The sequence below is a fragment of the Plutella xylostella genome, chromosome Z (assembly GCF_932276165.1).
Source record: "Plutella xylostella chromosome Z, ilPluXylo3.1, whole genome shotgun sequence".
In the NCBI taxonomy this organism is placed as follows: domain Eukaryota; kingdom Metazoa; phylum Arthropoda; class Insecta; order Lepidoptera; family Plutellidae; genus Plutella; species Plutella xylostella.
This window is the reverse complement of record NC_064012.1, coordinates 15,349,753-15,362,528: the sequence shown is the minus strand read 5'-3', so window position 1 is coordinate 15,362,528 and position 12,776 is coordinate 15,349,753. Positions and strand designations below refer to the sequence as shown.

Sequence of the window (12,776 nt, the reverse complement as noted above, 5' to 3'; positions counted from 1 at the left end):
ATTATAAAATGCATTCCGTTTTTAGTGGTTTTGATTGCTAATAAATTTATGAGTTAATTAGGTATTCATATTTTAGAACTATCCGTTGTTTATAAATATGATAGTCATGTATGTAAATCCATTATTCGAGCTTTTCCTCCTGAGTTTCACATTATATTATGTATAATTCACTTAACTATGTATATTCTGAAAATTCTTAAATGTAAATTATTATGAACACTTAGAAGAACATTGGTTTACTTTTAATATTTAAATTATAATAAATATACGTTTATTTACTTGTCTGCCAAATAGTATTTTCAATAATCTTACCCAATCCATAGCTAAAGTAGGTTATAGAAAAACATGTAGGTAGTTCATGTAAAAATTAAGTAATTTATTTATATTCTTCTATTTTGTGCAAGTTAAGTTATTACCTTACTTACCATGCGTGTGAAGTTGATAAATAACCCACCTATGCATGGGCAAGTTCACTCTTCTAGGCGAACTTTTTTTATGATGTTTTGTGCTAATGTTTGTTTGTTAACATTTTTTCCTTGTGATCGTTTAATGGCATTTTATTATTAAGATACTATAGCTAATGCCCCCATCGCCTGGGGTTACAATGGCATAGCGGTGCCAATATTTTAGACGTTTAAAATATAACAAGATATGATCTAACTATACTTACCCACTCGTTATAGTTAATACTTACCTAAAGGTTTAAAAATATACATTTACAGTACATACGTAATCATACTTATGCAGGTAATATCTACATGTAATAGGTACTCCATCATTTTGAAAAATATCTATCCAGTATTATTTTTCTTTTTACCGTCGTGTCGATGAATAATAAGTTCAATGTGTAAAGAACGAGGGTAGGTAAAGGCAGCGTCATCAGTGTAGGAAATTAGTGATGGGGCAACCTGCATCAATAGTTTAATAAGTGCTTGTTGTTGTCCGCACGAGCCTCAAATAATTAAGTACTTACCTAGTTACTTACTTGATTTTTATCTTTATTAACTGACTTTGGAAAAAGCAGGAGGTTGTCAATTCGTCTGTGTGCAGTTCCCTTGGGTATGGTGCCAAAACAGCAACCGTTATGGTTATTCGTATTATATTGTTATGGTTTAACAGTTTAACGTACCGTCCGAAGCACAAAATGTTCTAGTCATTTTATCAGTCACGTTCCAGATACATTAATATATTTGTTAAGTACCCTTTATACTTATTTTAATATCCGTTGACCGTTGGATTTGTCGGGACGACTCCATTTATTCAACAATAGAACATGTCGGAAGTCGGAACATATATCCCTGAATATAGGCATTCTTGGTAGCTGGGTACCTAGGTACCTACTTACTTACCTACTGTTGTTTTTTGCGTTACTATTCCCGTCAGCCAGATAGATGAGATTTTTTTTTCATTATGTCGTTTCTGTAATAAAGTTGCGAATGCCTGAAATAGCCTCCAATGTAAACTTTTTATTGTATCAATAGGTTTGAAACACCTTACAGCTTACAGTCCATAAAGTCATGAAATCGGAAATGGATTCTAATCCCAACTAATTATCTTGTGTTTGGTCGATTATAGACCTTTACTTAAGCACAAATCTGTTCGAAAGAAATTAGGTAAATACCTACCTTCATTGACATTACAAATAAGTATCCAACTTTTTATCTTTAAGTAATTAAGTAAATTAAATAACTTACAATGGTAAACAGACTGCAAAATCGAACTCTTTATTTTCATGACTATAGAATCTATAGATGGACTGAAAAACTCCTTCCGCGTGCCACCATCAGTCCCATGGTCCCATCACTATTGAAGTGGGGATGGGTGGCTTGGCATCGTCCGGCACGGCTGGCCACGTTTCCTTCTTTCCCTGGTTGACCGCGGCGGCGGGCGGTCGGCGCAGCGGCGGCGGCGGCGGCGGCGGCGCGGCATTCACTTTGGATACTAGGGAAAGGTAATTTAATTAATTGTTATAATAAATGCACTAATCAAAAAGATACAGAAACATTACATACCTACTTATATTATATCAACGTCATCTAGGCGCGCTGGAAGCAACAGGTAAGAATTGAATCTTTTCTTAATAATTAGATAGTTTATTAACAATTGTTACAATAATTCATGTCATTCCAACGATCCTATTTACCCAATACAGTAGGCACATGTGTTTTATATACGCAGATCGATACCGAGTAATTATTTCATACTTACCCTCAATTTTATTATTTGTTGCTTATAAATGAAATGACTGACTTTACCAATTTTTTTCCTAGATGTATACTTGATGCATTATAATTATAATGCAAGCCATAATTAATGTAGGATTGCCGTTTGCCGAACGTAACGCTGGGTTCCGCTCATCTGGCATAATCTTTATTGACCAAAACTCATTTCGCATAACTCGTATGGTCTAAACTTTTTTGGCCGAACCATCACTTTGCCAAGACTTATGTGGCATAAGGCTCGTTTCGTCTAAAACTCTTTAGGCACAATCTTTAAACACCTAAGTTTCGTTTGCTCAAATTTATGTTCGTCTATACCTATGTATAATCTTGTTTCTCCTAATGTTATCTTATCTTTAAATAATATATTAAGTATGTAGTAAATGTACAAATTGTGGTATTTTTCTCCTATATCCCGAAAATCACGATATTGTATGATCAAAAAATCGAAAGTTAACGACCAATATAATTATTACATGAGATCGAAACCTAAAAATAGGTGCGACGACGAGCAAAACGAGGAGGAGCGTGTTAGGTGCACATGTTCATCAAAACCAAAGCGGAGCGCAGCGAAGCGGAGCGGCGTGTTTTGAAACTATACAAGGCCAGAACGCAGAGGGTGGGACTGCTCGCGTATATTTTCAAATTAAAATTGTGCCATGATTTACTTGAAAGTATACAAGGCCATTACGCACTAATCGCGTATATTTTCAAGTAAGTTGGGCCAAAATTATGGCTTGAAAATATACTGCAGCAGTTACCACTGCGTACTAATCGTGTATATTTTCAAGTGCCAAGCGGCAATGCGAGCACTTGAAACTATACGTGATTAGTTACCAGGTAGTCCTTTTGAATGGTTGCTCTCTCTTTCTTACATGCGAAATAGTAATAAGTCTATTACTTTCGAAACATTGCATCATCATTCCGCACTTGACATTGTTTTCGTAACGTGTTTTTTGTTTACGTCGTATACAGTTAAAATTAAATTGATTTAAATTAAACTGTAGAACTGTTGTAAATAGTAAAAATGATCTCAGAAGAGGGTGTAGAACATTGGTACTCAACCTTTTTTATACATGGGCCACAAACACGTTTAGGTCATGATGTCGCGGGCCGCAAGCAATATTTTTTTTAACTATTATAAAGCGATGTAAACTATCGAAAAATAATATAAAAAAAAACACATGCATATACTACTCTGTGTAAAAAGTATCGGGATTAGATCAATAAAACAAAAAATGATTATTATTTATCCAAATTTATATCACCTTCAAAGTTTGCTCCTTCAGAAACGATAAACATACGCCAACGAATTATCTAATCTACACAACATTTTTTTAAACGCTGTTTTCGGAATTGTGTTTAGTACTCGCGGCTATTTTTAACCGACTTCAAAAAAGGAGTTTTTTTATATTTTTTATGTATATTCACCGATTACTCCGCCGTTTCTGAACCGATTTTGAAAATAATTTTTTTGTTGTATTGGTTTGAGCTCCCAGGTGGTCCCAGTTTTTTCAGAATTTTATCTCACCCCCAAGGGTGGGTAAAGGGGTAAAAACAGGGTATGAATTTCCATTTTGGGCACATATTAACCGATTCTAATGAAATTAAGAACGTAAATATAGTTCTTATAACAAAAAATATGATGGTGACCTTGAGCTGATCTGATTAGCCCTTCAGAAACGATACACATACGCAGTGTATCGTTTCTGAAGGAGCAAACTTTGAAGGTGATAAAATACATTTGGATGAATAACAATAATTTTTTGTTTTATGGATAATATATAATCCCGATACTTTTTACACAGAATGAATATAGTATATTATCTCTCATGGCACGCGGGCCACTGATAAAGGCCCGGCGGGCCACATGCGGCCCGCGGGCCGCAGTTTGAGTATAGCTGGTGTAGAACAATTCATAAAAGACAATTACGGTCAATTCAAAACTTGATGAAAAATATGTCCGTAATAGGTCTTTAGGGTAATACCTACTTACTACACTCACGAGCAATGAATAAGTCCAAGTAGCAAAAAGTCAACACCAAATGACCTCAATTTTTTTAAACATTTAATTTTGAATTTGATAAAAATTTACGTTTTTAGTTGGTTATAATAATATTTTGATGCGCTGTTAAATGTACTTTAATATTGCCGACGGCGTCTTTTCGGTTCAGGAGCTATCGTCACTGGAACTTTTTCATTGCTCGTGAGTGTAGTAGGTATTACTCTAAATTCATATACACAATAAGATATTAATATTAGTATTCTTACTTCCAAGTATGATTGCTATACATATCAATTTATGAATCAAATAAGAGCTTTTTCATCTTTATTTATTAACATTTTATAGGTATGACAGGCAGAACAAGTAAAATGTAGCCATGTACATTTACCGAAATAGTTAAGTAAATCAGAATCTGCATGTAGGTATAAATTATATGCGACAAGTACGCCAATTAAGCAATGTGCGTAATAGCAATGTATATTTTCAAGAACGATTCAGCAAATCCCAACTTGAAAGTATACGCGATTAGTACGCACAAATCGTGTATATTTTCAAGTAAAATATTATTTTTTTTCACTTGAAACTATACAGTGCTAGTACACTATGGGTGCGTTCTGGCCTTGTATAGTTTCAAAACACGCAGCGGAGCGGAGCGTTTTCCAAACAGCGGAAACAATACAAGGCACCAGTTTGCGCTATGTAGGGAGACGCTCCGTCAAAGTTAAAGCCAAACGAATATTATTACTTTGTATAAACTTATGCCGTAGCATTATTAGGCTATTCAAGATTTGGCCATACCATTATTAGGCTAAACAATGTTATGCGAAATAACTTTTTTCTAAACGAGATTTATGCCATACGATTTTCGGCGTAACGAGACTTTGACCAAACGTTACTATGCAATACGAGATAAGGCAAAAAAATCTTATGCCAAAAAAGGTAGAACCCGTAACGCTATGCGGTACTGTAATGTAGGTAAGTACCTTTTTGACTACCCTCGTAATACACTAGCGAGCAATGAAATAGTTAGATTTACAAAATTTTCGCCACTAAATGGCATACATTTTTAGTAAGTAGGTACATTTAATTATACTTTAAACACAATATTTACGTTTTTGGTTGGCATTGCATATTGCATATAAATAAATACACTCACGGGCAATGAAAAAGTTTCACTCACAAAAGGCCGACACCAAACAACTCCAATTTTTTCAAACATTTAATATAAAATTTGAACAAAATATTAACGTTATTAGTTGGTAATATCCTGATGCTCTGTTAAATGTACTTCAATGTTGCAGAAGGCGTCGTTAAGCTACCCATTTCGGTTTATGAGTAATTTGGTGCTTTTCTCAATGGAACTATTTCATTGGCCGTGAGTGTATTCTGATGCGCTGTTAACCGTTATAGGGTATGTAGTTACATCAATATTGCAGACATTATCATCGGCGTCATTAAGCTAGTCTTTCCCGTTTAGGAGTGATTGATGAGTGAGTGATGAGAAACCACTTCTCACTGGAACTTTGCTCGCGAATGAAATGAAAGTAGAATCCTAACTAATATTATAAATGCGAAAGTAACTGTGTGTGTCTGTCTGTCTGTCTGTTACTCTTTTACGCCAAAACTACAGAACGGATTTGAATGAAATTTGGTATACATACGGTTTAGACCCTGGGAAAGAACATAGGCTACTTTTTATCCCGGAATTCCCACGGGAAAAACCTTTTTAAGGCGAAGCGAAGCGCGCGGGAACATAGATATATTGTATACCTACTCACGAAGTACGTAGATGCATAGATTTGTTAAACTGTATTGTTATTGAAAACATATTAGAATATTTAATTGTTTTTCGTATCCTTAATATTTCGAAGCGTATCTTATTGTATTTATGAACAAATTGCAATTTTAAAACGCCTACTTATTTTTGCAGTTATTTCCGCTATGGAAGCCGCCTAAGTCGCCACCGCCCGCCCCGCCGCCCGCATACGAAACCGCCCCGCCGCTCCATTGACCGCTGTTGCTCCACTGACTGCTGTAGCCACCGCTGACTGCTGTAGCCACCGCTGACTGCTGTAGCTACTCTTCCGCCTACTTCGGACTCTTCCGCCTACGATCACACCCTACAGTGAACACTGAAAGGTTCGTACCGCCATTCTTATATGTATACTTTCTACATAAGTACAAAATGCTCACGACTCACGACTGTAATCCCCGAAGGGGGAGTCATGTAACTGCAAGTGAGCCACCCGCTTTACCCTATGCCCTATACATTTGTATACTGTTACGTGATAGGTCGCGAACCGTATCGGCGATTTTGAATGAGCACAATGTGCAGGTTTCATCACGGTGTTTTCCTTCACCGTAAGAGTATGTGGTATAAATTGAATCTAGTTCAATATTTATTTCAAAAGAATTAATTCGTAGGACATAGGTACCTATACCTACTTAAATGGCAGGATTTGAACAGACAACTTCACAAATGAGAGCCAATATCTGTTCCGCTATGAAACCGCGACTTCTTACACTTTCTCTTCTTTAAATTTGGGCATCCTCTCGCATACCCTACTATTTCATTCCAGTGAACATAATCTAATCTAAATATATGTTTCTTTTTCTTTTCAGCTTAGTTTCCAAGAAAATTTATTCCAAGTATGAACTGGGAAGCTAAACACAGTGTCTATAAAGCCCGTCACAGACTTAAGTGTTAAGTAAGTTAGTGTTAAGTTGTTAGTAAGTTAGTGTTAGTGTTAAGTTGTTAGTAAGTTAAGTAAGTAAGTAAAATATGCTTTAGTGCCAAACTACTGAGCCGAAGGTCCCGGGTTCGATTAACCGGCACTTTAATCATTAAACATCACTTTAGGCAAGACCTACTATAGAAACCTCAGAATGGAAATAGAAAGACTTATAAAACGATTTCAGTTTGTATTTTTGTATTTAACAAATTTTCTTTTAAAAATAAAAGAAATAAAAATTCATTTTTAACAAATAGGTACTTAGGCAAAAGTTTGCGGGGCATTAGACCGGAAACATCTAAAGGAAATCTATTTTTGTTAAATCTAGTCACCATAATACTTGTCAAGACAAACCCTTCAGGTTTAATGGCACGTTAATTTAAAAACCTAACTATGTTACACAATGTTTAAAAATAAAATAATAAAATATCACCTTGGGAATAAATAAATGTTTATTCAATATTTTTGTTGTTTATTTAGTCTGCCTATTCACTTTTGCTTCGTAAATCGATTATTAACAGCCTATAAAATAAATAAATCCTGCAAACACTAATTAAAAAGGCTAGTTAAAATATTCAGCATTTTAAAACATAGGTACCTACTTCTATTTTTTTATCTCAGTCTACGAATTACAATACCCAACTAATACACTAATTGGTATTGTGGTTCATAGAGCTCTTTATAACCATTTAACCATAGGTATACCTACATATAAGTCTTCATTAACTGCTCATCATCATCATCATCATCAGCGCGTAATCGTCCACTACTGATGGAAATAGTCGCCTCCCCTAGGAGTGACTCTATCCTCGACCTTCCTCATAATCCTCATCTGGCCTCTATGGCCTGGCTAACCCAGGTACTCTGTGAGAGTAGGAGTAGACCAGGTAAACTCTCAAACTCAAACTCAAAATTTTTTATTCATCGTAAAAATATAAAATTTTCTGATGAACGTCAATTTTTACAAACTACTCTCCGTTCGGATAAGGGGGGGGGGCTCTTTCTGTCGGTAGGTCTTGGATCCAGCGGGACGGAGGGCGACCCACGCTGCGCTGCCCTGTTCGTGGTCTCCACTTACCGCCTAACCGGTTATCGGTTCTTTGGCATATAGTACCTACCTATGCCCGGCCCACAGCCACTTCAGCTAGCAGATTTTAAAGCAGCGCATTCACTTGACGCACCGCACCCGAGCCCCGAGCCGTACCGTTCCGCGGACAAATCCGTCATCGCCCACACACTACACGAGCCCCGAGTTGCAGTCCAGTCGATTGTCAACTTTATTGAACCTTGCACAAGGCACATAACCTATTTGTCACGCGGCGCTCGCGTAGGTACCCAGTCGGCGAGCCCCGCGCCGCACCGCGAGCCGCACCCTCCTACCCATTCACACGCTGATTTGTCCGCGGATTGGTACTGAATTTGGGCCTTAATAAGAGCTTCGGGGTGATGCAGAGGTAATGTGCTTCGGGGAGTCCGATTGTCCCCATTAGAGGGGTCTTATTTCTTCTTATTTTTTTATTGATTCCTACTTCTTTACTTAATTGCAAAAAATTTTGTTTTTGCGCAATTTTACCTAAAGTATCAGGACAACGTTTGTAAATATATTAGGAAGTTATCTGTAAAAGGCGATTCGGTTCAACGTAGGCACCGCTAAGCTAGCAGGATGCGTGGGAACCGACACCTGTGGCCAATCATCGACGGCGTTCATATTGATCCCGCGCCAGCCTGCGGCATGCGGAGTATTGCGGAGTGAGACAGCTTCGTACTTATTTATACTTACAACTTACAGACCTAAATATCAAAGAGATAATCTCCAAACATTCATCCATACGTAGTTACGTACTACTTCCATGTTTATACATGTTGCAGAAAGGGAATGCTAAGCCGAAACCTACATGTGCAGCATGGTATATCTAAGCCCGAAACTGAAATCAGAATTTCAAAATTCGCGAAAAAATAACATAGAAACTATGTTGGTTACGTGACTGTTTAATATGAAGAATGACTCTTTTTTTCGCGAATTTTGAAATTCTGATTTCAGTTTCGGGCTTAGATATACCATGCTGCACATGTAGGTTTCGGCTTAGTATACCCTTTTTGCAACACCCTGTATAGTTTAAAATAAGGTAGGTAGCCGAAATCAGGACGTTGGCAAGTTAGGTGATCTACTTACATAACTACTTATTATTTATGTGTGTGTAAGGTTTGACGGCACTGTAGCTATGGCTGTAGTGAAGCTGCTTCCGAAGTTAGGGGATGCGGGTTCGAATCCCGCCCAGGGCAAACATTTGTGTGATGAGCATTTGTGTTTGCCTTGTGTCTGGTTGTCGTTTATATATTCAATATGTATCTATCTATGTATTTATGTAGATATATCAGCTGCCCGACACCCATATCACAGGTTCTGCCTAGCTTGGGGTCGGATGGCCGTGTGTGAGATGTCACCACATATAAAAATAATAATATAGAAATTCACACAAGTCAGTCATCTCACTCCTCCATATAAATTGATGACAATCCTTCTGGTCCGATATACGTACGACACCATTACGACACCGACAGGTTGACGCTTGCCCCCACCACGCCGGCGTGTTCCAAAGTTATTTGCCCAAAGCAACCCCCGATGGTCTCCTTGGGAATATTCGCACATGGTGTGTAAAGAGAGGTAAAGAGCGATTTCAACTCGAAGGGTGACGGACGGCGTTGCTACATGAAGGGGAAACCTTAAATACTGTAAGGGCATTTTACTGAAATTTTATTTTATTTTAATTTTAAAACAAACTGCATTCAATGATCCAATGCTGCTCTTCGGTGTCAATGTAAGTACTTACATTATTCCTATACTGTAAGTTTAGGACTGATTCAAAGTACTCAAAGTCATTCAAAGTAGATAGGTACATTTATTCATAATAAATTATTAAGTAAGTAATAGATAATTAAACTAATTACAAAAAAAAACAATTTAAAATAAAACCTTGTTGCGCTGATGATGAAGATGTGCTACTTACACAGAATGACGAAGCTAGTAGCGGATTTAAAATTGTAAACATTTGGGTAGTTAAGTAAGTACTTAGGTACTTACTACAATACTACATACAGTTAATGGTTTGAATACTGTTGAAGGAACTCAAAGTCAGGTAGGTACAGTAAGTTGATCCCTACATTATATAAAATTTACACAAATTTCAATAAGAATAGAACAAATGGATAAACTTAGGAAGCCTTTATGTTATGAATAAAGTTAGTAGGTAGCTTAATTTTAACCTAATTTACACTGTTATAAACCTAAGTACATAAAAATACAAACATAAGTAGTTAAGTAAGTACCTATTTTATTTACAAAAAATCCTGGGAAGGGTGGTAAGTATATTAGGAGTATTAAGAACCTACAACTAGGTACCTCAGCACTTATTGTGTGAGTCAGGTGATAACGACTGGATCTTCGAATCTAATCGCTAAGTAATCGGTCAATACAACCTAGAACCTAGATAAGTATATCTTCCCGTCTACAAAAATGGATCTTGGACTCTAGCGCCTATTAAGGGTTAAAATATGGATTACCTTAGTAGTAACCATAGAAAAATAGCGCCCTCGCGATTTAAAAAGTTTTTGAATTTGTTAAGTACCTAAATACAAAGTTCTTGGTACCTACTGACTGACCCGTCCAAACTGAATAGGAAAGGGAATAAAGTGTCAGCTGGGTGTCGATTAGGGTTGCCAACATTTTTTCACCAAATTATAGTATATTTCAAAATAAGTTATAAAAAAATATAGGACACTAAAGAAAAATATAGTACATTTTGAAAATCGAATAAAACACTAATTTGTTACTCAGTTATTTTTATTTTTGTAAAAATTGTACTTTTTCGCACTTTTTGCATCTTTTAAAAGTTTTTTATCTAATATAAACGTATTAAATGCTTATTCGCACTCTATGGTTAAGTTTATAAAAATAAAGAGCTCATTTTTTATTAGTTCGAGCTTTGCTCGATTCCTTTCTTCCCGCCACTTCGAATTCTTTCTGTAAACGCCGAAGTGGCGGGAATAGAAAGTAAGAAGGCTATTAATTTGTAAATATTTTTTAAATTATTCTCAGATTTTTTAAAAATATGTTGCCATTTTTTGCCAGTACTAAAATTTTGAAATTCATAATAGTTGAATTGTTTGGAAAATGACCTCGCGCATCGTTTTATTACTGTGAAAAGTGTACCTACTGAAATATAGTATTTTTGCGTACTATATTTTAGTTCAACAGTATATAGTACGAAGAGCCAAAATATAGTACAATACTATATAATATAGTACGGTTGGCAACCCTAGTGTCGATTGTCATAACATTGACACATCCAGGCTGAGAACATCAGGGAATAACGAGTCAGTCAAAATCAAACATACGGTACGGAATACCGGATACGGAAATTACATGAGATTGACACATCCAGGCTGAGAACATCAGGGAATAACGTGTCAAGAAACATCTAATATAATATGCGATATGGAATTAATATGACACTGACACGTTCAAGCTGGTAATATCAGGGAATAACATGTCATGTCATGTCAACGAGAAACGATAGGAAGTAAGTAGGTATACTCGTACGTAGCACAAAGCCTTAGTACCAATCCGTAGATAAGAAGCCAAACTCCCACTCCCAATACATATACCTAGAATTGAAAAATCTATGGGATTTTCATTCTAGCGCTTGATTGCAGTTATAATAAAGGGAATATAGCTACTACTTGGAATTACTTTAAATTGAAATTGACACGTCCAAACTGGGACCATCACAGGGAATAACGAGTCCACTTAGATAAATAAGGAAACCATTGTGATTTAAATACCGTCACTTGTAAGTACATACATACTTGAAAAAATTAATCATCAGGAAATAACGCATGTTAATTTACATTACTTACAATCATCATTTAAACGATTCTTCGCCAACACCATACTTATTATATCAACGTATGTCGTGACACGATAACAGATGGATTTTAGATTCTTGAAAATAGCCTCCAATGTTAAATTTGCTTTTGTACTACGGTAAGTACTTAGATACCTTTTAATGAATGGAAAAAATGTGAAGGTAACTACCTCAGTCATCAATTTGCAATAATTGACGTGTCCAAACTGGAACTATCAGGGAATAACGAGTCTATAATTATTATATTGCAAATAGTAGGGAATAATCGAGACAGTTAAGCTGAATGGTTCCCACATAAACGATTTGAAATGAAACGTCCAATCTGGAGCAACCAGGGAATAACATGTCAATAAAATTGGATACGGTAAGGAATTGAGACAGTTAGTTGCGTATGTAACTTTAAACTGTGTCGGTGGAAACATTAAATGATAAATTTGAAAAGACACATCCTTAGCAGAACAAGCAGGGATTAACGTATTTAATTATAACAATGGGCTTAATCCTTTAAAAGTAATTTCTGACAGATACATAAATAAAATTCCGAGATCCATTTCTCATTGATTGAACGGACGACGACGCTAATCGGAAGGTAGGTTAAGAAGGATTAAGCCCACCTTTTGTACAAAAATAATGCATATTGAATAATATACATTGGAATTTATTGAAAGTTTATTATTCTAGCTGATTTACATGTTCAATCTGACTAAAGCAGGAAAGTTCAATACCTAATATTCGGAACGTAGGTAGATAGGCAGATAGGATATAAAATTACTGAAGTACAACCAACGACCTCTTTTTACTAAAAGAGTGACTCGTCCTATCTGGAGCAACCAGGGAATAACGAGTCAAGCTCATGATCGGCTGAAAAAGACTTCGCAAAGAAACAAAGACTACA

At 36.1% G+C, this 12,776-nt stretch overlaps 1 long non-coding RNA gene across 1 annotated transcript; it reads left to right on the top strand.

The window, feature by feature from the left end:
• The first annotated feature begins 1,865 nt into the window (after positions 1-1,865).
• On the top strand, positions 1,866-7,418 carry LOC125491248. The gene is made up of 3 exons (XR_007268205.1): positions 1,866-1,951; positions 6,155-6,363; positions 6,847-7,418. It is a non-coding gene; the product is annotated as an uncharacterized LOC125491248 (long non-coding RNA).
• The last annotated feature ends 5,358 nt before the right edge of the window (positions 7,419-12,776 follow it).